General features: G+C 45.5%; 1 protein-coding gene and 1 long non-coding RNA gene across 15 annotated transcripts in view; one reads left to right on the top strand and one right to left on the bottom strand.

Annotated features, from left to right (window-relative positions):
• Positions 1 to 2,971, bottom strand: part of LEPR (leptin receptor) — a 37,067-nt gene extending 34,096 nt beyond the window's left edge. For 2 of the 8 annotated variants that reach the window (XM_021276342.4, XM_027463095.3), the window contains exon 1: positions 2,593 to 2,971. The gene's annotated coding sequence lies outside the window, so the exon portion shown is untranslated. Of the gene's footprint in view, positions 1 to 1,602; positions 1,695 to 2,592 lie in introns of all 8 variants that reach the window. The other 6 variants (XM_027463088.3, XM_072041469.1, XM_072041470.1 and 3 more) reach the window with 6 other exon arrangements.
• Positions 2,911 to 27,810, top strand: part of LOC106018950 (uncharacterized) — a 48,934-nt gene continuing 24,034 nt past the window's right edge. Inside the window, exons 1-7 of one of the 7 annotated variants that reach the window (XR_011810851.1) lie at positions 2,911 to 3,048; positions 3,285 to 3,440; positions 6,894 to 6,986; positions 9,587 to 9,661; positions 11,583 to 11,706; positions 12,225 to 12,360; positions 14,097 to 14,263. This is a non-coding gene — a long non-coding RNA (uncharacterized lncRNA). The other 6 variants (XR_011810847.1, XR_011810848.1, XR_011810846.1 and 3 more) reach the window with 6 other exon arrangements.

Below are 27,810 nucleotides of genomic sequence, written 5' to 3'. Positions count from 1 at the left end.
GTTATTGGTATGTCATGGACATTATTGAAAATGTCTTTAGAGCTCTTACTGATCACAAGTAAAATATTTCCACCAACAATAGCTCTAAATGGTCCATAAAGTCACGGCCCATCACTGGATCTCCTGTTTTGAGATCCCATACTGAATGAAGCTAAAGCTGCCACCCAGGTACCTTAGCCCTTCTTTTCCTAGATATTTAAAGGAAAGAACCTCAATTCCAGCAGCCATTTGTACTCCACTGTACTATTTCAAAGCAGGACGTGCAGCATCAGTGAAGCACTATCTCTTGCTTGTCCCCAGATGCAGGAAGACAATACCTCCCACAGACTGAAGGGAAAGCAACCACAGATGCCCAGGACCACGGACACTTCAAAGAAGAAAGCTGTAGTTATGTAGTCTCCTGAAGATAACAGCATCTTCACTTCCTGCTGCCATATAAACATCCAGATAGAGCAATCAAAGAGATTCTGATTATCAACACCAATTTAACCATAATTAACAATATTTGGGCCAGAAGGCAAAAATGTAGTTCAGACCACTTCAAGATGATTTATTTTTCTCCTTGTATTGCATCGATGTAAGCAGATACCACAAAGCTGTTGCTTTTAACCTCTGGTCCCAACAATACTCACAAACAAAAAAAAACAGTGCTGAGCAGCATCAAGAAAGCAACACAAACTACAAGTCATCAGCACGAGCATCCCTCCTGGATGCTTTGCACAGAGGCTGGGTAAAAAAGAGCTACCTGCAGGTAATGCCCAGGACACGACCAATGTCCTACTGGACTGGGCAGGAGTACCAAACACCTTTTGCAGTGAGAATATTGAATTTACCATAAATCCTAACTGCACTGAAAGAAAGATCCAAGTTTTACAAGAATCGCTAAAGTAACTGGAAGTTTAATAAAGGAACATTATGAAACCTTGTAACTACAGTTCTGTCCTGCAAAGAGTTAACACAGCAAGGACAAATGTTTTTGTGCATGGTGGGGGAAGTCTCCACACAAATGGGAAGAATTGGAGCCTGCTTTAACACATCGGCCTGAAGATGCTGCATCCTGGAACCAACTTCGGTGCTGCGCAGAAGCTGACATTTTCCACTTTCTTACTCTCCCTCTCCATGCTCACTGATGTAGAGAAAACTTTAGTTAAGGAGAGTTCAATGGGATTTTTATCAAGGCAGGAAAGCAAAACAGCAAATACGATAAGCAAGGAGCATGATAATGAAAATGAGGTCATTTGCTACAGGTTGGCTGAGAAGTCACACACTTCACTGGCACACTAGCATGGGAAACATCTTCAGCACAGCCTGAAACACGGCTAGTAATCCACAAACACCTGCTCAATGGGCTCAGAAAAACATACTGAGAGTTTGCCCTTGCCCTCTGAAACTGCCCTTTTCCTCATTTTTCCCCCCAACAGCTTCTTGTCTTGACAGCTTGCACTTCTGCGTGTCTCCCTCCTGCACCACACACACAAAACCAAACCACAAAGTTAATGTGGGAAGAGGACTGCCGTACGAGGCAGGTGTGAGCATCAGCCCAGCCTGGCCGTGAGCGAGCAGCGTGCCCTGACAGCTCTGATCTCACCCTGAAGCTCTCACCCAGTCTCACAGGAACAGCGGGACGAGAGGAGCAAACGCAGCGGGATCAGAGCCTCACGTAGCAGCGGATTTGTCAGCGAGCAGTCTCAAACCTACAGAGAGTTGCAGAAACTCAGCTGCCAGGATCGCATATTTTCCCTCCAGCAATGTACCCACACACATATACAGAGTCTGAAGGGTTTTTTTTTCCCTTTTTCTTACTCCCATCCTCCCAAAAAAAACAACAACAGCTGCTAGTTAATGGGAAACAGGAACATAATACCGCGAGCATACAAACTGTCCCCGACTTTTGCAGGCTCTCTGCTACAGCTGTTTTTAACTATTCAGAAGCTCTCGATTATGCATACAAATATTTGAGCATTAATGCCTCCATACAGCACCTCCTGGCCTGCTCTTTATGGGGTTTTCCATTCCTGTGGGGTTCTGACAACACACCGTGATTTGGGGTCAGCCCTTCTGGGCACGAATTTCTGTTGTCGTTTAGCATATGCATGCAGCATAAAAAAGGAGTTCAGAGCAAATGAAAAGTACAATAGCAATGAAAATTATCTGAAGTTTTAGCTTTCGGATCCCACCAGAGCTTTAACCAGGGCAGCAGGAGATGCCCACCTCCCCCCAGCAGACCCGCAGCAGCACCACCCTCGCCTCCAGAGGCAGCAGCAGAAATCCCTGCTGAGGTAAAAGGCTCCGGCTCTGCGAAACCCAACAGCACCACGTCCCAAAAACGCCCCAAACCCACCCCAAACACCCCCCGGTGTGGGTTCTCCTCTCGACGGGCAGCGGCTGCCCCTAGTTCGCGACACCAGAGCCCCTCCAGCACCCACCGCAGGCAGGATCCAGAGGCAGAGACCCCAAAACACCTCAGCAGAGACCCCAAAACACCTCAGCAGAGCCCCCCCAAAACACCCTGACAGAGCAGGGGGCTGCGGCTCGGCGCCCACCGCGGGCGGTTGCGGTCAGAGCCAGCGGCTGCCCTCGTGCGCTAATTACCTGTGCGGTAATTAACAGCGGGGTCCCCACGCGCAGCCCGTCAGCACACTCGCAATTTCAGCGCGGTTTCTCTCTCTTCAGGCGCTCAGCCTCAGGAGGGAAAGAGGGGAAGGAGCAGAAAGGTCCGGCCGTGGGCACCGCGCCGCCCGCTCCCGTCACGTACCGCCCCGCGGCTGCCCCAAGCGCCCCGCTCCCGGACCTGCTCCGCTTCGCTCCCGCGGCGCCGGTCCCGGTCCCGGTCCCCTCACAACCCCATACAGTCCCATACGGTCCCTCACAGCCCCACACTGCCCCTCACAGCCCCGCTCGGGGCGCAGCAGCCGCCCCGCCTCGCCAGCCCCACCTGCCTCCAGCTCCCCCCTCACAGCCCGCCCCGGCCCCGCCGCCTCGCCTCAGGGACAAGATGTCGGAGGGGCCCCGTCAGCGCGGGGCGGAGCGGGACGGGGACTCCCCAGGGTACTTCAGCTGAATTTTCCTCCCATGGCAGGGGGCCCCGGGGGAAGTTTGAGCCCCACACAGCCCCCAGGAGGACGGGGGGCTTCACCCCACGGAGCAGCGCCCCCCGCTCCCGGGTGAGGGCAGCGCGGGCGGGGGGAGGCTGAGTAACTCCTGTCACAACGGCTCCCCGCGGCGTGGGTACTGAGGAAAGTTAAGGGCAGTTCTTACTTTTTTCCTTCTTTTTACGTGAACAGGGAACCTTCGGGGGACGACCAGTGCTGCCTGGAGCCGCGGAGACGTTTGCTGGGAGCTTAATGAGCGCTCAGCCGCAGCAAAGGCTGTGCTCGGGGGCCGGCTGCTAATGCAGGAGGTGGCAGCGACCACAGGCACAGGCAGTGCTTTTCTGACCAGTAAGGTATTTAATGTGCTTCCCAAGGTTCTCGGAATTGTCACAAAATGATAGACATTGAGGTTGTGAAGTACTGATCCTAACACAAACATCCTTGTCAGAAGGACAAAGATTTAGTGCCCTAAACAATCTGACTCGGACACGCTGCTTCTAACTGGCATAAACTGCAAGCAGTGCTGTCCAGTTCAGTTTTATCTATTTGTTCAATTACATACCTGAAAGTGAGTGAAGGTACCAGAAGTTAGTCCTGAAAACCCTGTTCTTTAAAGTTGCGAAAACGTTAATGTTATTAGCTTGTCAGAGACTTCCAAGGTGTATGTGAACATTCGACACAATTTGTTATATTTAACTATTTGAACCCAAAAGTGTGAATACCACAGTGTTCGCCGCATGCATTCATGTAAGAATATGATTTTGATCAAGAAATGTGATTTTAAAACTTCAAATAGTACAGATACAGGAAACTTACAAAATAGCCCATTTTGCAAGCCACACAGATGAATGTTTTAAAAGAACAGTTTTTATAAAGTGCCTTTTAATAAAAACAACAACAAAACCTTATTTACCTGAGACAGCATGTAATGTTGGGCAAAATAATAAAAGTTTTGCCATTGACTTCAGTGCAGTGATGACTTCACCTGCAGTATTATGGATCGTTTGAATTAGTATTTGGATTGATTTTTAAATGGTAATTTGTTCCAAGATTGTTTAAGAACAAAAATCAGAGCTTTATTTTCAAAGTATCCTTACTGTCCCTGTTTCTTCAGTTTTCTAAGTATGTTAAAAAGGAAAATAGCTTAATCTATCATCTTTAAGTTGTATTGGTTATATACACAAAAGTGTACATACAGTTCATGAATGTACATGAGATATACATGTACATAAAATATACATGCATAGTTATAAAATAACGTCTTTGGTACATATAGATCCAGATAGACATAGACATACAGACTGGCAACCCAGTCATATGCACCATTTAAAAAAAAGCAGTAATCTGTACAGAAAGTCAGAAAACATGGTGTATTTACATACAGGATGATATGTAGAGAAGCCTGTTCCTCTTTTCATGTAACAAGCAATCATTTCTGACCAATTTACCAATCCAATCCCTCATATTTGCAGATAGAAAACTTGGATCATTACTTTTGCATGCACTGCAATGAAACATCCAGAAGAAGATGGTCATCGATACCTTTATTCTTCCAGGTTCCACCTTACACTACATGCAGCCCTGTTCACTGAAACTCCTTGTGGGCATACACCACAGTTTAGCATGACTAACATTCGCTGTCTACAGAGGACTTGCTGGTCTGAAGCAATTTGTTCTGAAATGTAATCTGAATTTACTCTTTAGAAAAAAAAAAAAAAACTGCAGAATTTATTTTCTGTTTAGAATTTGGCTATTAATCAATGGAGTTTGGTTTCCTTAAACACCTAAATTTCCAACTGGAACTGATTTCTGCATCACAAAATTGTCAAAGAAAATGTGGTTAAAAAAAAAAAACAAAACAGTAGGCTTTAACACAGTTATGAACCAGTTGGAAGACAGATAATTATTTCTCATTATTTTTTTTAATTGCATTTCTGTGAACCACCTAGACACAGAGAGACTACTTTAATTTCTTCTTTACTATACTGCTCTTCTGCAACTTACAAATCCTGAGTCATAGTGAAGAAATTGACAGTGAAAATTAATAACTAAAATTAAATTTAAATCCTGACCTTGAATTGCCAGAATGAGCTTTTCAGCTATTAAATTGATAAAGACCAGGTCTGAAGTCTGAAGTTGGAAAAATGAAAAACATCCCAGGTTATACAAAATGGTTTGAAAATTGAACAACGAGCACACTGTAGCAATCTGTACTTCTCTGAAAAGCTACACCATTTGTAGCTTAGCTACCTTTACACAGAAGTCAGAAGTCCAGTAACTAAGTGAGATGAAAGATCTTTTTATGTCACCGTTTTGTACATATGTTCTTTCTTCTAATGCATAGCTATGGGCCCAGTTATGCACGTGAATTTCCAGTTCAGATCAGGCACACAGTCGAATATACACCAAGAGTACTTTGTCTCTAACAACAGTCCATGCCAGAAGTCACTAAAGATATCACAAATGAGACTTGGAAAAAAAAATACTAAAACAGCGAAAGTAGAGATTAGGTTACAGATTAAAGATAACCCCCTTAAAACAAACAGCAGAAGTAGAGATTACAAATTTGCTATAACCCCACAGTGAACACAGAATCTCCTTACTTTGCTGTGAAGATAACTATGTTGACCACAGTAGCAGGAAGGATAAGAGGGTAAGGAAACTGGATTTACTATAGCCGCAGCAGGGAGAATGCTGGAAGGGTTAACACATGCAAACAGAATTATCAAAAAAATAGCACATAAAATTGCAAGTCCCAGGCACTGGTATTTTAACTAAATTTGTTAGGAAGTAGTACTGTAAGAGTCAAGAACAAATAAATAGTGCTTTTGTATAAAAGGGGAGCATGATAAGATCTGATTTCTAAAGCATACAGACTTTATAACAAACTGGGGGAGAGGGGTGAGAGCTGGGGAGTAACTCCCAAGCAGAAAGAATTATAAACCACTTAAAGCAAAGGACAATACTGGCATGAACTAGATAGGCATAAACCTGCCTCAAAAACATTTAGTCCTGTTATTAAAATCCGAGTCTTGGCCAGTAGAAAAATACTCATTTCTGGAACAACCTCTGATCAGAAAAACAGGACAGAAAAGAAACAGTTTAAGTGAGGGTTTAATAAGTTAATGAAAAGAATAATTATACAGCTTTGTACCTCCAAGAAAATTGGATAAAATAATCTAGACAGACTGTCTTAGCCTCAGGTTTCGTTGCTACCAGTGAGAGTTCCTTGAGAGTTAAATTACCTATTTCACCCCCGTTTCATAGCCCTTGGTACCCCTCCTCATTATATCAAGGTACTTAAAGTGATGACTGAACACAGCTAGAAAATATGTGCTTACCCTTTTTCTTGGAAAAGACAGCAAAAGTTTAGAGCCAAGGTACCAGAGACTGATAAGTCCCAGATACGTGCAGCAGAGGTTTTTATGACAGTTTTTATTTTTAGCAGTATTGTTTTAAAATAAATGAAAAAAAATCTGTTTCATAAGCTATGAAGAAAAATATTTTGATTTAGCTACTGCAAGCTCTTCTGGGTAAATAGACTCGAATGTCTCATCATACCATCTATTGGCTTGTGTAAACAGCTCCACTGTGGCCGTAAACACAAACCTACTGACTGGCTTTAATTTATTTATTGCCTTTCGGTAATTCATGATCCATTTCCTCAAAGCAGCAGAAGCCAATCTCTCTCCTCATTAAAAGAATCACCATCTCTAACTGAATATAAATTCTATTTTTAAAGTATTTCTGCATTCTGATGTGACAGTTTCGGAAATCTGACTACATGCAATTTCTGTTCAGAGGCTGGGAATCTGATGAAGCTTTTGTATCCTGGACTTCCGTAGCACAAGCAAAAACTGTCACAAGCCGGCTAATCTGCCACATCCGTGCGAGGTGAGGTACACGACAGGCCCACGTGGAAGTAATATTCTATTTAGGTTGAAACATCTCAAGACAAATGTTTGACTGAGTAAATTTTATTTCTCTCTGCCATATACCACTGGTGTTCAGTGAAGGGAAAAAACATCCCTACATAGCCTATGCTAGTGCATAATTAAAGATTCTTTCTTTATTTTTTTTCTTTCTTTCTTAATATCTAAGCTAAATCTTCCTGCAGCGTAATCCTCTTACTTTTTTCATATATTTGAGAAAGACAGCAGATGTAATCCTCCTTTAAGAAGTCCCTTTATATATGTTAGTTATGTTACTGTCCCATACTGATCTGCCATGTAAACCAAACAGCTCCAGTTCCTTCAGCCTTTCTTTGCAGATCACCTCTTCTGGAGACCTGCTGAAGCTTACAGATCTCCTTTGGTCTCATTCCTGCTGCTCTCTTTTCTCAAGGGCAATGTCCAAAGTTGGAGCCAGAACTCCAACTGAAGTCTTAGCAATTGCTATGTAAAGGTAAAGGACCAGCTCACGTTTTACACAAGACAACCCTGTTTACTCATCCCATGTGGGTGTTTGCTTTTTTTTCCCTCCCAGCTGCGTACCTATGTTGACTCAGGCTTAGTTTGCATATCTCCCTAAGCCTTAGATCTTTCCTGCAGAACTTCTGTTTGTGCAGTTGATTATTTCTAAATACCTTGCACTCATCTTTATTGAATTACAGCCTATTTATTTCAGATTGTCAGCAATTTGTCAATATCACGTTTAATTCTAATCCTGTTCTCTAAAGCGTTTGCAACTGTTCCTAGCACTTTGTTATCCGAAGATTTAATATTCATACACTTCTCAACTATTCAGGTACTCGCTGAAAACATCAGACAGTTTAGGCTTCAGGTGCACCCCTGAACAACCACCCTACCTGAAGTCCATCAGCCTGAATTGCTGGCTGAAGGTTTGTTCTGTTCTTGTTTGGTTTTGAAAGTCCCTTTCTTTTCATCTGAGCACTTAATAGAAAGATGTCCCTGCCCATAGCAGGGGGGCTGGACTAGACGCAGATGATCTTTAACCCAAGTTGTTCTGTGATTCTGTGGTTTAATGTAGGCTAGACTCCCCTAGCTTGCTTAGGAGAAAGTCATGTGAGCATCAAAAACATCACTGAAAATAATATACTATCACGTTATAAGTTTTCCTTATCTGCAGGAATTTTTCTCATTACCAAAAACATTTTCTTGCTGACCCTAATGGAGCCACGAGGTCCAATCTGTTCTGTATTTGTCTTTCTGATTCACCCCTACATGCTTGTGTTATTCTTTCACAAGTCCTCTATAGTAACGTAACACAGCTTTCAATTCTAAAAAAAGTTTCACATTAAATTCAAAATATTTTCTCCCCTGCTAACTTCACCACCTTTAATTCACTTTGAAGCTGATGATGTTTACTTTCACATATACTTTTTCAAGAAAATGCCAACTCCCCTGGACAACTCCACTTGTTAGACTTAATTGCCATTTGATATTCACCATAACTGATTTTGCTGGAGTCTTCTTTCCCAAATAATTTTGTCTGTGTTCTGCTGTGTCCTTACATTGTCACATTCTCAACTGGTTAATTTCCCTCTCTCAGTCCAGAAAAAAAAATAAAAAATCTGGAAGAGTATTCTCTCAAGATGTTAACCAGCTCTAGTTAAAAAGGTCCTTGCCCACCTGCCTTCCTTTGCGACACACAATAAACCCTTGCCTTGATCTTTTCTTTACATCTTTGCCCAAATACTTCCAGTTACTTCACCTCCCACATACATTGGATCTCAACAAAAATCATAGCCTTTTGGTAAAGACCTCCATTCCTCCTGTGCCTTCCGACCTCTCCAAACAAGTCTTTCCTTCCATCCTGAATTACCCCCCGAATTATCTGCTTTACCAGTGCAGTTATCACTTTGACCGAATACAAAAATTCTCAGTTTCTCCTTTTTCTCCAAACTTTATGCATTTGCATACAGACATGCAGGGCGTTAAGCCAGCTGCCCCATGATTTTCTTATTTTGCTCCTGTAACCGTATCTTGACGAGGCTCCCTAGCTCCTGCACCTTTTCCATGCTCTGAGTTTATACTTAACCACTGGGCCTGTGCCATCGTCCACTCCGAGTCTGAATTTGAAGGAAAACCCCTTGGTTTGGCAGGCCTGTGACTAAAGACAATGTTTTCCAGTGTCACCACAGCATCCCCTCTTCCTAGGGCTTCACCCTTCATGGAAGTGGAAGTTTTTGGAGAATGTCTTTATAAATGCAAACAGCAGTGAAATTTATTTTCTCTCAGCCTCCACATTTCACCTCAAACTTTCTCCCTTGAAGCACTATAAAAATAGCAAAGGTCCAGCAGCCTTTCAAAGACTTACACATAGAACAACAACAAAATACCATGAAATACCAAGTCCTGCGTGTTTTTGTAAAGCACCTGAGAAGAATTCAGAAATCCACATGCAATTGACAGAGCAAGAAACATGGAACTGTATGTAAAGTTTCAGACAGAAAAAAAAATCACGATGTTATTTAGCCTTGAAGGCTTATTTATTTAAATAAAGAGGCATTAAACCAATTCTTTCCCTTCCAGGAGTCATGCTGGATAGATTCATGTAGCCTTTGTGTTGGAGGACAATGACAGTACCCTGACTTCTCAGAACAAAAAGTGAGTAATCTCCTGTACCATCTTACATCCATACTGATATCTATTGTAATGCTAATCTTGCTGCCAGGTAGTACAGCAACCACATCTCTTCTAGGCTTGTAGCAAAGCCTACAGGCTTCCTGCTCAAGAACAAAAGAAGAAAAATAAATATATATATATATACGCTATTTTCCTCTACTGCTGAGGAAAAATGGTCCAACCATCTCCCCCAACAATAAGAGGAGGGTGCCAACATAACAAGCCTAAACATAAATCCTTTTCTGAGGCTTACAGTTCTGAATAAAGAGGCAGAAATCTGAAGCATATTGAACCTTAGAAACTTCATGCAAACTTAGCATATATGCATGTGAAAGAGCTAGAAAAAGCATTAGAAATTCAGCACCAGGTTAAATTTCTTAGTCCTAAGCACAGCTGAACTTCTTCTGGGTGTGTAGCATGGGTTTTGTCATCCTCCCCCACCTTTCTAATTCATCTAATTTATTCCTGCTGGGTTAACCAACTTGTGTTTAGCCAGGTGGAAGAGAGTGACTATGGGACTGCTGTAGAAAAATCAAATGCTCTTATTCTATGTAAAAACAAATCGTGTATGTGTGTGTCTGAAGTTTTCTAAGCCATTTAATGGCCACCAGAAGTGAAAAGTCTAGCTTTGTTGTTAAGTCAAAGATAGACACTGCCTTCACAGTGTTTCCCTCCAGGGATATTCTTGCTGCTGCAAGGAAGTTGTGCATTTACTCTGCCTGCACCTCCTAACCAGCATCCAAGTCAAATCAACCAACCAAAATCTTACTACTGCATTAAGACCACGAACAGAATTAGCTTTCACTTTTGGACACCTACAGAAATGCTGTCTGCAATCCACACTGCAAAATTAAAATTACATTAAGTAGAGGTTAAGCATATTCTGTACAAAAAATGCTCCCTCCTGAAAGATTTGTGTTTTCCACAGCTGTAGAAATACTACAGTCATATACTTCGACTGATGCAATAAATTGGCATAAAATACACTAAAAAAAAATCCTAATTTTTTAGAATAAAAATAAAACAAAAAGTGCTATTATAACCATAAGAAAGGATAATTGAATAGACATTAAAACTTACTGAGCATACCACAATAAAACACAACCAGCTAATTAAATGTATAATTAAATGTATAATTAAATGCATGTTCCTCCTTTGTTGGAAACCCCTAGGAGCTGTGTGCTCAAATTTCCTCCCCAGGCTGATGCAAGCGTATCTATACTAATTTAGTAAAGATAATCCAAGAGACACACCTCTTTAATTTAGAGCAGAATGGCTCCTTCCTGTTATTTATTTTGTTCTAGGACAAAAAGTTAAATTGTTGCTTTGAACCTGAGAAACAAAGGCAGCCATCTGAGCACACCGGCTCACCTTCCAGGAGGGAATCGTTCAGGGTGAGCTGTCGGAGCCTTATTGACAGTGATTCACCTCGGGGGCATACAGGAATGAATCACAGCTGGTAACTGCGGAGATGGTGGCAGCAGAGCTCCGATCTTAAAACCCTGACTCACCCTCAGACACTTTACCCTAGCACCAAGAGAAACTTGTGAGCAACTCTGTGTGGTACAAATTGATCTCTTAAAACAAAAAAAAATCAAATCATTAAAGCTGGTATCTTTGTCTCACATGATGGCAGAATAAGACCAGTTTGTGAATAGTGGAACTGCCCGGTCAGCAGAGAAATTGTCTCAGAGTGCCCTGGTAACTTGCTGTTAAATGTAGATGTCCATGGGGAAAATGAGAAGTGGGATCCCAAATACGTGTCTTTACAGGAAAGAAGAGAATTCACCTCCTTCTCTGACACTGTGCAAGAACCTAAAAGGGTGTAAATGCTTCTGTGAGAAACAAATCCAGGTACAATTATTAACAACTAATTAATGAATTCTCACTGTCACTCCCTTAGCACACCTGAAGGATGTCAGCATCCCACGACTGACACCGCAGTCCTTACTGAATCTGGCGGGACGTTACTAAACGCCTGATGGAAACACACAGAAGCAAAGGGAGGAAATCACCGCCAGGCTAATGTAAGAGTTGTTGGGCTCAGAATATTAATACTCAATGACATACTCTGGGCGCTTACAGAAATGTGTGCATTTGAACACTTCATTCCTTACACCGAGAGAAAAAATTGGAGAGACTTAAATAGATGTAGATTGTGGTATAAGCAGCTATTGCCATCTTATATGGAAGCTTTTCAGGCAAGAAAATAGTTACAGAGGATGAAGTAATTCTGTGAGTCATATAGACAGAAATTACACAAAACTGATAAGTGTCTGAGGATAATAAAGACTGAAAATTATTCATGAGAGGAGTGTTAAAACGTTTGATTCATACGCGACAAATTGCCCACTTTTGCATCATGCTTTTTTCACACATTAATAATTCAAGTCAATAGATACATCTGGTTTCTGGATTTTTCTTTCCTTGTGCTTTTAAACTCCTGTGTTACTTCTCTTAACCATCTCCTGGTTTATGAAGGAGGTCTGTCTGAAGCAAATATATAAACAATACTAAAGATACTTACGGACTGCTGCCATTTTAGCAGGAAAAACGTCATCTTCTGGACACATCAGCGCCACACCAGTTCATGAATTGGTGAGCAGTGCACAAACACCAATGTGAAGGCTATCAAGAAGACAGAGCCAGAAAAACAGCCAGGGCTGGAACAGATCACAGCAGTAAGTGCATTGCACTCATGTCCTAACACCTACTACTGGTCGTGATTGCCTCTAGAATTCAGTTTAAATTCTGGGACTAGCCACAGATCATTTTATGATGCCAAGACGAAGGTGTTCTTTTATCAGGGCAGGGAGAACTCAGCCTCAACACGCAGGGAAGCACAATGAGTGTGCTGTGGCAGCCCGACACGCAGAGCTCTGGTTGCTGCCCACCTCCTGGGTCCCACAGGAGTGCAATCCCCAGCTCTCTTAGCAGCACCCCCAGTGTTTGCTGCCCCAGCTCAGCAGTAGTGGGTATTTTGCATGGTTTGCCAAGCCACTCTTAATTGATTTTGTGCAGCTTTTTGGCAGCTGCCCGTTGTCAAGCTATCGCAGCCCTCAAATCTTGGTCTGTATATTCATGGCTAGATCTGCTTCATAACTGAGTGGCTACAAAGGATATGCTTTTTTCTCCTAACTTCTAGAAAATTGTGTAATTTGTCCCAAAGTAGCTGCAACAAAGAAAACTCTAAAAATATGATTATTTTTCTCAAATATTGAGCAAAGTCCTACTATACTGTGTCCATTTTTAAGCTACTAGTTTTCCAACATTGCTCTAAACCACATCTTTAGGCACTAATTTTAGTGGGAACTTGGCATCTACCCTTTGGGACCCAGGCCTGACTCCAAAATCTGACAGTATTTTATGCATATTAAGATGCACTGCGGTCATGACCTATTAGAAAGCACATCTCGCATGCATCTCAAAACCAGATGTACTGGGTTGCTGAGACACTGTGTTCAGCAGTGAAGACATTTCTGTCTCAGTAACTTTTCAGAGCCAGATGTGACAATTTCAAAACATCAGGGACTATGCCAGCATTAGTAGCCAATAGTTTTGGAAGGAAATCAGAAGAACAGAGTGAAAAAAATGGGAAATGGGTGGACCCCTTTCTATGCTGAGATGTTGACATTCTGCATGACTTGTTTTCTACAGAAATAATAAAGGGTGAGAAAAAAGGAGCAGCATAAAAAAGCAGCATGAGAAAAGAACAGCAAGGGTATAGAAACTGTGTGGTGGGAAGGAGGGAAAAAGGGGCTAGAAAGGGCCAGGTATGGGAAGAAGTATGGACAAACAGATGGATCCCACTGAGGCAGAAATAATGTGTATAGATAACCCCAGTCATGAAGATTCTCCTTATTGATTAGGTATTTTAGCCCAAAGGTCTCCACTCGACACATGTCAAACACAGTTCAGGTTTGATTACTTAGCTCAGGCAGGTTTCCCTTCAGAAAGGTCACATTTCATGCAGCCCCACTCTATCCCAGGTCTGGCTGCAGGACATATGAGTGGCCAACACTGCGGCACCAGGGGATAACCCCAGACAAGCACCAGTGGCCTTTTCCTCCACCTTGCCACTTTGCATTTCTGCCACTCTACTTTCTTTGTATGTGTGTTAAGGAGAGAAAAAAAAAAGAAAAAAGAAAAAAAAAGCCTATTGAACATGATTCTGTGATTAATAAAATCTAACTTCAAAAGGTTTGGTTTTGGGTAGGATTTTTTGATGCTTAAAAGGGAACAAAATAGCCTACATCCTGTTCCCACACTCCAAGTAAAAACACTAATAACAAATGGCCCATTTCTGCAATTTAAAAGTTTTCAGAAGGCCAGGGAAATGCTATCAAGTTAACATGATTACTAAAAGCGCTACAGGAAAACACACATTGACTGATCCTCATAATGAGTTTACCTGCAGACTTCCTCATTACCTGCGCATTACAGAAGAGATTTAGTGCTGAGAATACAATTAGCTCCAGTACCCTATAATGCCTTGCACCGTAACTCAGCAGAGATGTGTGCAACAAACGTGGCCACTCGGACGTCAGACACACAGATGGAAGAAAGCTAGGCTTGCTCTTTGAGGTACGTACACAGAGCCTTTCACCGAGAATCAGAAAGTTCAGGACCTACTGGTGAACGATCCACAGACATTGGCTTTTTTATTTCTGTCTGTTGGTGTAATGATCGCTGTCATTAAAGAAGTGTGCATTGACATCAGTGCTGTCACTATGACTTCCACCACTAACTATCACTTCCACCAGGGGGGAAGCATTCCCTGCATAAGCAGAAGGTTAAGTTAAAAATTCAGCTACCTGGACCATTTTTCACACCAAATCAAAGAGGACGAGGAGGATTGCCTTACTTGCTGGAGTCACCATCCCCGCAGGTCTTTAAAAGACGTTTAGATGTAGAGCTCAGGGATATGGTTTAGTGGGGACTGTTAGTGTTAGGTCAGAGGTTGGACTCAGTGGTCTTGAGGTCTCTTCCAACCTAGAAATTCTGTGATTCTGTGAAAGTGTGAAGGGATAACAATACCTTTTGTGGGTTGGTTTTCCAGTTTCATTTTATTTTCAAGATAGAATGTTCTAGCTTTTTGAGTTCTTCCCAAAGAAATTAATTCTAGACATGTGTAGGAACAGTTTAATATTTTATGCATACAAGGGATTGAAGTGTAAATATGGCCTCATGGCTGAACAATGGTATTATTAACTTTCCATTGGTCCTTGCGGGAGAACAGCATACAGGAAATCAGCAGGAAACGACTAAAAGATACTTCATCACAATTCATGGTGGTTCTCAAAATTACATTTTATTAAGAAAAGTTCTTTTATTAAGAAAAGGTTGCACATAGACAAGTTCATATAGCAAGTGTTAGGTGTTGCAGAATTCTCGTCCGCAGCTGATGGCACCATCTGCTCCTCTGTAGGACTGTCCCGTAGGATGTTGCTGCGTCTCCAGCGGTGCATCAAGGAGAGGCGGCCAGGAGCGTGGTATCATGGGCTCGTGTCCATGTCCAGCGCTGAGGCTAGCAGAGAAGCAAAAGCACTAACAAGCGAACCCCTGTGTGTTGTGCCACCCCCCTCCTGGGCCCACCCTGTCACCAGCCCCACTCTGATGTGGCCGTGACATCAGTGGGGCTGGTGCCAGCGGCACAGTGTGGGAAGGGACTGGGAGTTGACCTTCCTCAGCATGTGGCCATGGAGTCCAGGGATCTCTCCTGTAGAATATTGACATGTCATGGGCTCACGTCCGTGTCCAGCGGTGAGGCTAGGAGAGAAGTACAGGCAACAAGAGAAGCGCCATGTCTACTACCAGGCCTCTCCTGGGCCCACCCTGTCACCAGCCCCACTCTGATGTGTCTGCGACATCAGTGGGGCTGGTGCCAGTGGCACAGCGTGGGAAGGGGCTGGGAGTTGACCTTCCTCAGCATGTGGCCATGGAGTCCAGGGATCTCTCCTGTAGAATGTTGATGTGTCAGGGGTCTGTGTCCAGCGCTGAGGCTAGGAGAGAAGCAAATAGGGGCAACGAGACATCCGTGGGGTTGGTGCCAGCGGCACAATATAGGAAGGGGCTGGGAGTTGACCTTCCTTAGCCATGGAGTTCAGGGATGTCTCCTGTCAAATGTTGTGTCCTGGGCTTGTGCCCAGCGCTGAGGCTAGGAGAGAAGCAAGTACGGGCAACAAGACATCAGTGGGGTTGGTGCCAGCGGCACAATCTAGGAAGGGGCTGGGAGTTGACCTTCCTTAGCCATGGAGTTCAGGGATGTCTCCTGTCAAATGTTGTGTCCTGGGCTTGTGCCCAGCGCTGAGGCTAGGAGAGAAGCAAGTACGGGCAACAAGACATCAGTGGGGTTGGTGCCAGCGGCACAATATAGGAAGGGGCTGGGAGTTGACCTTCCTTAGCCATGGAGTCCAGGGATCTCTCCTGTAGAATGTTGTCCTGTCATGGGCTCGCGTCTGTGTCCAGCGCTGAGGCTAGGAGAGAAGAAAATACGGGCAACAAGACATCAGTGGGGTTGGTGCCAGTGGCACAATATGGGAAGGGGCTGGGAGTTGACCTTCCTTAGCAAGTGGCCATGGAGTCCAAGGATCTCTCCTGTAGAATGTTGTCCTGTCATGGGCTCGCGTCTGTGTCCAGCGCTGAGGCTAGGAGAGAAGCAAATACGGGCAACAAGACATCAGTGGGGTTGGTGCCAGCGGCACAATATGGGAAGGGACTGGGAGTTGACCTTCCTTATCATGTGGCCGTGGAGTCCAGGGATCTCTCCTGTAGAAGCTGACACGTCTCCAGCGGAGTGCTGGAAGAAGGCTGTAGCCATGGTCTTGCTCTGTCCTTTTCCAGGATTCTATCTGTAATAATAAATAATAAAAAAAAAAAAACAGCTGGAGGAGAGCGGCCGCCCTTCATTGCCATGGGGGGCCTCTCCTCTCCCTCCTCAGCCCACACTCATCTGGCTGCTCCTCGGCCGGACTGGCCGGACTGGCCTGCTGCGGCCCTTTTATAGCTGCTCCCCCTGTGACATGGCCACCGCCAACATTCTGTCCCCTGTTACATGGCCATGGCATCACCAGGACCCGTGCCCACTGAGCAGAAGAAGCAGTTAAATAAAATAAAGTAAAATAAAAATATAACAACAACCAACAGCCACTTGTAATAATGGGGAGGGAAATTCAGCAGCTGTAAGATCGGTTTGAAGATCAGCAGCTCAGCAAAGGTTAAAAGAGCATCAAATCCTGCAGGCACTGCCTCCCCACTGCCACATTTTAAAGATTCGTGTGGTACTTGCTGCTGAGATTTGTGGGCTTGAAGGCTCAATTGCAGCAGAAAAATGTTTGCTGTCTAGAGGTGATACTTCACACTTTGGGTATGAAAGATGCCCAGTGCCCAACCCTGTGTCCACAAGTGCCTGACAGTGCTGAGGGTGTCTCAGCCAGAGCTGTCGACTTGCATTGTTCTTTCTCTTACGTGAACCAAAGATTTTGCCAGTGGCTGTCCTGTGCTGCACCCTCGAGTGGGACTCAAGAACAAAACCCGTAAATGATCTTCCACCTGCTTGATTCACTGCAGACTGTTACATCCTCTATAGAGGGTGGCAAGAAGATGGCAAGAGGCAGCAGGCACAAAGCAAAACCCGGAGGGGGTTTCCTCTGAACATCAGGAAACGTTTTGGTGCTGTGCACGGGCTGCCCGGAGAGGTGGCTCAGTCTCTGTCCTTGGACGTCTTCAAAAGACGGCTGGGTATGGTCATGGGCACCCAGCTCTGGTGGTCCTGCTTGAGCAGGGGTTGGCCTCCAGCCTCTGCCGGTCTGTGATTCTACAATTTTGGGAAATATCCTAGAGACTCAAAATGCAGAAAAGATGCGGTAAATCCCTAGTGAGAATGTATGGATGCTGCCTTCAAAGAAATGTAGTTGAATCACCAATATGTTGACCTAAGTAGAAAACGTAGTTCCTTTTTGTTTCCCCGATGTAAAATTCTGTCGTGTTACAAGTAGTGAGGTTTTGTATATCTACGTTTCTCCGATTTTTAAGTGTATATTGCAGCATTTCTTTTTATGTACTGTGTCTTCAGAGTGAATCCCAAACTCTTATTTTTCCTCTAACTTCTACTGCTGGGTTTTGTGTTGTTTTTTCTTAGAGGTGAGGGGGGCTATAGCACTTATTTGTAAAGTAGTAAGTGATGTAACTTGTTTTGGTCTCTTACAGCATTTGTTACTCTGTTAAATGGAGAGCAGGCTCAAAATGTGATTTGGAAATTTCACCAGTATTCTCTTTGGGGAAAAGAAATATCCGTGCAACTCCAACCAACGGATGCTTTGCTGTGCATCACTAATTTGCCCGTTTCGTTTACGTTAGAAGAGTTTGAAGAACTTGTACGTGCTTATGGCAATGTCGAGAGGTGTTTTTTGGTGTATAATGAAGTTACTGGACATTACAAGGGCTTCTAAAGGGGGAAAAGAATAAAAGGCATTGTATAAGTAATTGTACTAGGACATCTGATTTACGACAAAGAATTCTGTGCTGCTGTTAGGTTCAGGATAGCTAGGAATATTGTGTGCTTTTTAACTCTTACAAAAGTGATAACTGTGTTTTAGGTTGGATGTTAGAAAGAACTTCTTTACCGAAAGGGTTGTGAGGCATTGGAACGGGCTGCCCAGGGAAGTGGTGGAGTCACCATCCCCGCAGGTCTTTAAAAGACGTTTAGATGTAGAGCTCAGGGATATGGTTTAGTGGGGACTGTTAGTGTTAGGTCAGAGGTTGGACTCAGTGGTCTTGAGGTCTCTTCCAACCTAGAAATTCTGTGATTCTGTGAAAGTGTGAAGGGATAACAATACCTTTTGTGGGTTGGTTTTCCAGTTTCATTTTATTTTCAAGATAGAATGTTCTAGCTTTTTGAGTTCTTCCCAAAGAAATTAATTCTAGACATGTGTAGGAACAGTTTAATATTTTATGCATACAAGGGATTGAAGTGTAAATATGGCCTCATGGCTGAACAATGGTATTATTAACTTTCCATTGGTCTTTGCGGGAGAACAGCATACAGGAAATCAGCAGGAAACGACTAAAAGATACTTCATCACAATTCATAGAGGTTCTCAAAATTACATTTTATTAAGAAAAGTTCTTTTATTAAGAAAAGGTTGCACATAGACAAGTTCATATAGCAAGTGTTAGGTGTTGCAGAATTCTCGTCCGCAGCTGATGGCACCATCTGCTCCTCTGTAGGACTGTCCCGTAGGATGTTGCTGCGTCTCCAGCGGTGCATCAAGGAGAGGCGGCCAGGAGCGTGGCATCATGGGCTCGTGTCCATGTCCAGCGCTGAGGCTAGCAGAGAAGCAAAAGCACTAACAAGCGAACCCCTGTGTGTTGTGCCACCCCCCTCCTGGGCCCACCCTGTCACCAGCCCCACTCTGATGTGGCCGTGACATCAGTGGGGCTGGTGCCAGCGGCACAGTGTGGGAAGGGACTGGGAGTTGACCTTCCTCAGCATGTGGCCATGGAGTCCAGGGATCTCTCCTGTAGAATATTGACATGTCATGGGCTCACGTCCGTGTCCAGCGGTGAGGCTAGGAGAGAAGTACAGGCAACAAGAGAAGCGCCATGTCTACTACCAGGCCTCTCCTGGGCCCACCCTGTCACCAGCCCCACTCTGATGTGGCTGCGACATCAGTGGGGCTGGTGCCAGTGGCACAGCGTGGGAAGGGGCTGGGAGTTGACCTTCCTCAGCATGTGGCCATGGAGTCCAGGGATCTCTCCTGTAGAATGTTGATGTGTCAGGGGTCTGTGTCCAGCGCTGAGGCTAGGAGAGAAGCAAATAGGGGCAACAAGACATCCGTGGGGTTGGTGCCAGCGGCACAATCTAGGAAGGGGCTGGGAGTTGACCTTCCTTAGCCATGGAGTTCAGGGATGTCTCCTGTCAAATGTTGTGTCCTGGGCTTGTGTCCAGCGCTGAGGCTAGGAGAGAAGCAAATACGGGCAACAAGACATCAGTGGGGTTGGTGCCAGCGGCACAATATGGGAAGGGACTGGGAGTTGACCTTCCTTATCATGTGGCCGTGGAGTCCAGGGATCTCTCCTGTAGAATGTTGTGTCATGGGCTCGTGTCCAGCGGTGAGGCTAGGAGAGAAGCAAGTACGGGCAACAAGACATCAGTGGGGTTGGTGCCAGTGGCACAATATGGGAAGGGGCTGGGAGTTGACCTTCCTTAGCAAGTGGCCATGGAGTCCAGGGATCTCTCCTGTAGAATGTTGTCCTGTCATGGGCTCGCGTCTGTGTCCAGCGCTGAGGCTAGGAGAGAAGCAAATACGGGCAACAAGACATCAGTGGGGTTGGTGCCAGCGGCACAATATAGGAAGGGACTGGGAGTTGACCTTCCTTATCATGTGGCCGTGGAGTCCAGGGATCTCTCCTGTAGAAGCTGACACGTCTCCAGCGGAGTGCTGGAAGAAGGCTGTAGCCATGGTCTTGCTCTGTCCTCTTCCAGGATTCTATCTGTAATAATAAATAATAAAAAAAAAAAACAGCTGGAGGAGAGCGGCCGCCCTTCATTGCCATGGGGGGCCTCTCCTCTCCCTCCTCAGCCCACACTCATCTGGCTGCTCCTCGGCCGGACTGGCCGGACTGGCCTGCTGCGGCCCTTTTATAGCAGCTCCCCCTGTGACACGGCCACCGCCAACATTCTGTCCCCTGTTACATGGCCATGGCATCACCAGGACCCGTGCCCACTGAGCAGAAGAAGCAGTTAAATAAAATAAAGTAAAATAAAAATATAACAACAACCAACAGCCACTTGTAATAATGGGGAGGGAAATTCAGCAGCTGTAAGATCGGTTTGAAGATCAGCAGCTCAGCAAAGGTTAAAAGAGCATCAAATCCTGCAGGCACTGCCTCCCCACTGCCACATTTTAAAGATTCGTGTGGTACTTGCTGCTGAGATTTGTGGGCTTGAAGGCTCAATTGCAGCAGAAAACTGTTTGCTGTCTAGAGGTGATACTTCACACTTTGGGTATGAAAGATGCCCAGTGCCCAACCCTGTGTCCACAAGTGCCTGACAGTGCTGAGGGTGTCTCAGCCAGAGCTGTCGACTTGCATTGTTCTTTCTCTTACGTGAACCAAAGATTTTGCCAGTGGCTGTCCTGTGCTGCACCCTCGAGTGGGACTCAAGAACAAAACCCGTAAATGATCTTCCACCTGCTTGATTCACTGCAGACTGTTACATCCTCTATAGAGGGTGGCAAGAAGATGGCAAGAGGCAGCAGGCACAAAGCAAAACCCGGAGGGGGTTTCCTCTGAACATCAGGAAACGTTTTGGTGCTGTGCACGGGCTGCCCGGAGAGGTGGCTCAGTCTCTGTCCTTGGACGTCTTCAAAAGACGGCTGGGTATGGTCATGGGCACCCAGCTCTGGTGGTCCTGCTTGAGCAGGGGTTGGCCTCCAGCCTCTGCCGGTCTGTGATTCTGCAATTTTGGGAAATATCCTAGAGACTCAAAATGCAGAAAAGATGCGGTAAATCCCTAGTGAGAATGTATGGATGCTGCCTTCAAAGAAATGTAGTTGAATCACCAATATGTTGACCTAAGTAGAAAACGTAGTTCCTTTTTGTTTCCCCGATGTAAAATTCTGTCGTGTTACAAGTAGTGAGGTTTTGTATATCTACGTTTCTCCGATTTTTAAGTGTATATTGCAGCATTTCTTTTTATGTACTGTGTCTTCAGAGTGAATCCCAAACTCTTATTTTTCCTCTAACTTCTACTGCTGGGTTTTGTGTTGTTTTTTCTTAGAGGTGAGGGGGGCTATAGCACTTATTTGTAAAGTAGTAAGTGATGTAACTTGTTTTGGTCTCTTACAGCATTTGTTACTCTGTTAAATGGAGAGCAGGCTCAAAATGTGATTTGGAAATTTCACCAGTATTCTCTTTGGGGAAAAGAAATATCCGTGCAACTCCAACCAACGGATGCTTTGCTGTGCATCACTAATTTGCCCGTTTCGTTTACGTTAGAAGAGTTTGAAGAACTTGTACGTGCTTATGGCAATGTCGAGAGGTGTTTTTTGGTGTATAATGAAGTTACTGGACATTACAAGGGCTTCTAAAGGGGGAAAAGAATAAAAGGCATTGTATAAGTAATTGTACTAGGACATCTGATTTACGACAAAGAATTCTGTGCTGCTGTTAGGTTCAGGATAGCTAGGAATATTGTGTGCTTTTTAACTCTTACAAAAGTGATAACTGTGTTTTAGGTTGGATGTTAGAAAGAACTTCTTTACCAAAAGGGTTGTGAGGCATTGGAACGGGCTGCCCAGGGAAGTGGTGGAGTCACCATCCCCGCAGGTCTTTAAAAGACGTTTAGATGTAGAGCTTAGGGATATGGTTTAGTGGGGACTGTTAGTGTTAGGTCAGAGGTTGGACTCAGTGGTCTTGAGGTCTCTTCCAACCTAGAAATTCTGTGAGTCTGTGAAAGTGTGAAGGGATAACAATACCTTTTGTGGGTTGGTTTTCCAGTTTCATTTTATTTTCAAGATAGAATGTTCTAGCTTTTTGAGTTCTTCCCAAAGAAATTAATTCTAGACATGTGTAGGAACAGTTTAATATTTTATGCATACAAGGGATTGAAGTGTAAATATGGCCTCACGGCTGAACAATGGTATTATTAACTTTCCATTGGTCTTTGCGGGAGAACAGCATACAGGAAATCAGCAGGAAACGACTAAAAGATACTTCATCACAATTCATAGTGGTTCTCAAAATTACATTTTATTAAGAAAAGTTCTTTTATTAAGAAAAGGTTGCACATAGACAAGTTCCTATAGCAAGTGTTAGGTGTTGCAGAATTCTCGTCCGCAGCTGATGGCACCATCTGCTCCTCTGTAGGACTGTCCCGTAGGATGTTGCTGCGTCTCCAGCGGTGCATCAAGGAGAGGCGGCCAGGAGCGTGGTATCATGGGCTCGTGTCCATGTCCAGCGCTGAGGCTAGCAGAGAAGCAAAAGCACTAACAAGCGAACCCCTGTGTGTTGTGCCACCCCCCTCCTGGGCCCACCCTGTCACCAGCCCCACTCTGATGTGGCCGTGACATCAGTGGGGCTGGTGCCAGCGGCACAGTGTGGGAAGGGACTGGGAGTTGACCTTCCTCAGCATGTGGCCATGGAGTCCAGGGATCTCTCCTGTAGAATATTGACATGTCATGGGCTCACGTCCGTGTCCAGCGGTGAGGCTAGGAGAGAAGTACAGGCAACAAGAGAAGCGCCATGTCTACTACCAGGCCTCTCCTGGGCCCACCCTGTCACCAGCCCCACTCTGATGTGGCTGCGACATCAGTGGGGCTGGTGCCAGTGGCACAGCGTGGGAAGGGGCTGGGAGTTGACCTTCCTCAGCATGTGGCCATGGAGTCCAGGGATCTCTCCTGTAGAATGTTGATGTGTCAGGGGTCTGTGTCCAGCGCTGAGGCTAGGAGAGAAGCAAATAGGGGCAACAAGACATCCGTGGGGTTGGTGCCAGCGGCACAATCTAGGAAGGGGCTGGGAGTTGACCTTCCTTAGCCATGGAGTTCAGGGATGTCTCCTGTCAAATGTTGTGTCCTGGGCTTGTGTCCAGCGCTGAGGCTAGGAGAGAAGCAAATACGGGCAACAAGACATCAGTGGGGTTGGTGCCAGCGGCACAATATGGGAAGGGACTGGGAGTTGACCTTCCTTATCATGTGGCCGTGGAGTCCAGGGATCTCTCCTGTAGAATGTTGTGTCATGGGCTCGTGTCCAGCGGTGAGGCTAGGAGAGAAGCAAGTACGGGCAACAAGACATCAGTGGGGTTGGTGCCAGTGGCACAATATGGGAAGGGGCTGGGAGTTGACCTTCCTTTGCAAGTGGCCATGGAGTCCAGGGATCTCTCCTGTAGAATGTTGTCCTGTCATGGGCTCGCGTCTGTGTCCAGCGCTGAGGCTAGGAGAGAAGCAAATACGGGCAACAAGACATCAGTGGGGTTGGTGCCAGCGGCACAATATAGGAAGGGACTGGGAGTTGACCTTCCTTATCATGTGGCCGTGGAGTCCAGGGATCTCTCCTGTAGAAGCTGACACGTCTCCAGCGGAGTGCTGGAAGAAGGCTGTAGCCATGGTCTTGCTCTGTCCTCTTCCAGGATTCTATCTGTAATAATAAATAATAAAAAAAAAAAACAGCTGGAGGAGAGCGGCCGCCCTTCATTGCCATGGGGGGCCTCTCCTCTCCCTCCTCAGCCCACACTCATCTGGCTGCTCCTCGGCCGGACTGGCCGGACTGGCCTGCTGCGGCCCTTTTATAGCAGCTCCCCCTGTGACACGGCCACCGCCAACATTCTGTCCCCTGTTACATGGCCATGGCATCACCAGGACCCGTGCCCACTGAGCAGAAGAAGCAGTTAAATAAAATAAAGTAAAATAAAAATATAACAACAACCAACAGCCACTTGTAATAATGGGGAGGGAAATTCAGCAGCTGTAAGATCGGTTTGAAGATCAGCAGCTCAGCAAAGGTTAAAAGAGCATCAAATCCTGCAGGCACTGCCTCCCCACTGCCACATTTTAAAGATTCGTGTGGTACTTGCTGCTGAGATTTGTGGGCTTGAAGGCTCAATTGCAGCAGAAAAATGTTTGCTGTCTAGAGGTGATACTTCACACTTTGGGTATGAAAGATGCCCAGTGCCCAACCCCGTGTCCACAAGTGCCTGACAGTGCTGAGGGTGTCTCAGCCAGAGCTGTCGACTTGCATTGTTCTTTCTCTTACGTGAACCAAAGATTTTGCCAGTGGCTGTCCTGTGCTGCACCCTCGAGTGGGACTCAAGAACAAAACCCGTAAATGATCTTCCACCTGCTTGATTCACTGCAGACTGTTACATCCTCTATAGAGGGTGGCAAGAAGATGGCAAGAGGCAGCAGGCACAAAGCAAAACCCGGAGGGGGTTTCCTCTGAACATCAGGAAACGTTTTGGTGCTGTGCACGGGCTGCCCGGAGAGGTGGCTCAGTCTCTGTCCTTGGACGTCTTCAAAAGACGGCTGGGTATGGTCATGGGCACCCAGCTCTGGTGGTCCTGCTTGAGCAGGGGTTGGCCTCCAGCCTCTGCCGGTCTGTGATTCTGCAATTTTGGGAAATATCCTAGAGACTCAAAATGCAGAAAAGATGCGGTAAATCCCTAGTGAGAATGTATGGATGCTGCCTTCAGAGAAATGTAGTTGAATCACCAATATGTTGACCTAAGTAGAAAACGTAGTTCCTTTTTGTTTCCCCGATGTAAAATTCTGTCGTGTTACAAGGAGTGAGGTTTTGTATATCTACGTTTCTCCGATTTTTAAGTGTATATTGCAGCATTTCTTTTTATGTACTGTGTCTTCAGAGTGAATCCCAAACTCTTATTTTTCCTCTAACTTCTACTGCTGGGTTTTGTGTTGTTTTTTCTTAGAGGTGAGGGGGGCTATAGCACTTATTTGTAAAGTAGTAAGTGATGTAACTTGTTTTGGTCTCTTACAGCATTTGTTACTCTGTTAAATGGAGAGCAGGCTCAAAATGTGATTTGGAAATTTCACCAGTATTCTCTTTGGGGAAAAGAAATATCCGTGCAACTCCAACCAACGGATGCTTTGCTGTGCATCACTAATTTGCCCGTTTCGTTTACGTTAGAAGAGTTTGAAGAACTTGTACGTGCTTATGGCAATGTCGAGAGGTGTTTTTTGGTGTATAATGAAGTTACTGGACATTACAAGGGCTTCTAAAGGGGGAAAAAAATAAAAGGCATTGTATAAGTAATTGTACTAGGACATCTGATTTACGACAAAGAATTCTGTGCTGCTGTTAGGTTCAGGATAGCTAGGAATATTGTGTGCTTTTTAACTCTTACAAAAGTGATAACTGTGTTTTAGGTTGGATGTTAGGAAGAACTTCTTTACCGAAAGGGTTGTGAGGCATTGGAACGGGCTGCCCAGGGAAGTGGTGGAGTCACCATCCCCGCAGGTCTTTAAAAGACGTTTAGATGTAGAGCTTAGGGATATGGTTTAGTGGGGACTGTTAGTGTTAGGTCAGAGGTTGGACTCAGTGGTCTTGAGGTCTCTTCCAACCTAGAAATTCTGTGATTCTGTGAAAGTGTGAAGGGATAACAATACCTTTTGTGGGTTGGTTTTCCAGTTTCATTTTATTTTCAAGATAGAATGTTCTAGCTTTTTGAGTTCTTCCCAAAGAAATTAATTCTAGACATGTGTAGGAACAGTTTAATATTTTATGCATACAAGGGATTGAAGTGTAAATATGGCCTCATGGCTGAACAATGGTATTATTAACTTTCCATTGGTCTTTGCGGGAGAACAGCATACAGGAAATCAGCAGGAAACGACTAAAAGATACTTCATCACAATTCATAGTGGTTCTCAAAATTACATTTTATTAAGAAAAGTTCTTTTATTAAGAAAAGGTTGCACATAGACAAGTTCCTATAGCAAGTGTTAGGTGTTGCAGAATTCTCGTCCGCAGCTGATGGCACCATCTGCTCCTCTGTAGGACTGTCCCGTAGGATGTTGCTGCGTCTCCAGCGGTGCATCAAGGAGAGGCGGCCAGGAGCGTGGTATCATGGGCTCGTGTCCATGTCCAGCGCTGAGGCTAGCAGAGAAGCAAAAGCACTAACAAGCGAACCCCTGTGTGTTGTGCCACCCCCCTCCTGGGCCCACCCTGTCACCAGCCCCACAATGATGTGGCCTGACATCAGTGGGGCTGGTGCCAGCGGCACAGTGTGGGAAGGGACTGGGAGTTGACCTTCCTCAGCATGTGGCCATGGAGTCCAGGGATCTCTCCTGTAGAATATTGACATGTCATGGGCTCACGTCCGTGTCCAGCGGTGAGGCTAGGAGAGAAGTACAGGCAACAAGAGAAGCGCCATGTCTACTACCAGGCCTCTCCTGGGCCCACCCTGTCACCAGCCCCACTCTGATGTGGCTGCGACATCAGTGGGGCTGGTGCCAGTGGCACAGCGTGGGAAGGGGCTGGGAGTTGACCTTCCTCAGCATGTGGCCATGGAGTCCAGGGATCTCTCCTGTAGAATGTTGATGTGTCAGGGGTCTGTGTCCAGCGCTGAGGCTAGGAGAGAAGCAAATAGGGGCAACAAGACATCCGTGGGGTTGGTGCCAGCGGCACAATCTAGGAAGGGGCTGGGAGTTGACCTTCCTTAGCCATGGAGTTCAGGGATCTCTCCTGTCAAATGTTGTGTCCTGGGCTTGTGTCCAGCGCTGAGGCTAGGAGAGAAGCAAATACGGGCAACAAGACATCAGTGGGGTTGGTGCCAGCGGCACAATATGGGAAGGGACTGGGTGTTGACCTTCCTCAGCAAGTGGCCATGGAGTCCAAGGATCTCTCCTGTAGAATGTTGTGTCATGGGCTCGTGTCCAGCGGTGAGGCTAGGAGAGAAGCAAGTACGGGCAACAAGACATCAGTGGGGTTGGTGCCAGCGGCACAATATAGGAAGGGGCTGGGAGTTGACCTTCCTTAGCCATGGAGTCCAGGGATCTCTCCTGTAGAATGTTGTCCTGTCATGGGCTCGCGTCTGTGTCCAGCGCTGAGGCTAGGAGAGAAGCAAATACGGGCAACAAGACATCAGTGGGGTTGGTGCCAGCGGCACAATATGGGAAGGGACTGGGAGTTGACCTTCCTTATCATGTGGCCGTGGAGTCCAGGGATCTCTCCTGTAGAAGCTGACACGTCTCCAGCGGAGTGCTGGAAGAAGGCTGTAGCCGTGGTCTTGCTCTGTCCTTTTCCAGGATTCTCTCTGCAATAATAAATAATAAAAAAAAAACAGCTGGAGGAGAGCGGCCGCCCTTCATTGCCATGGGGGGCCTCTCCTCTCCCTCCTCAGCCCACACTCATCTGGCTGCTCCTCGGCCGGACTGGCCGGACTGGCCTGCTGCGGCCCTTTTATAGCAGCTCCCCCTGTGACACGGCCACCGCCAACATTCTGTCCCCTGTTACATGGCCATGGCATCACCAGGACCCGTGCCCACTGAGCAGAAGAAGCAGTTAAATAAAATAAAGTAAAATAAAAATATAACAACAACCAACAGCCACTTGTAATAATGGGGAGGGAAATTCAGCAGCTGTAAGATCGGTTTGAAGATCAGCAGCTCAGCAAA

The sequence above is a fragment of the Anas platyrhynchos genome, chromosome 8, assembly GCF_047663525.1.
Source record: "Anas platyrhynchos isolate ZD024472 breed Pekin duck chromosome 8, IASCAAS_PekinDuck_T2T, whole genome shotgun sequence".
In the NCBI taxonomy this organism is placed as follows: Eukaryota; Metazoa; Chordata; class Aves; order Anseriformes; family Anatidae; genus Anas; species Anas platyrhynchos.
This window is presented reverse-complemented; position numbering and strand designations above follow the sequence as displayed.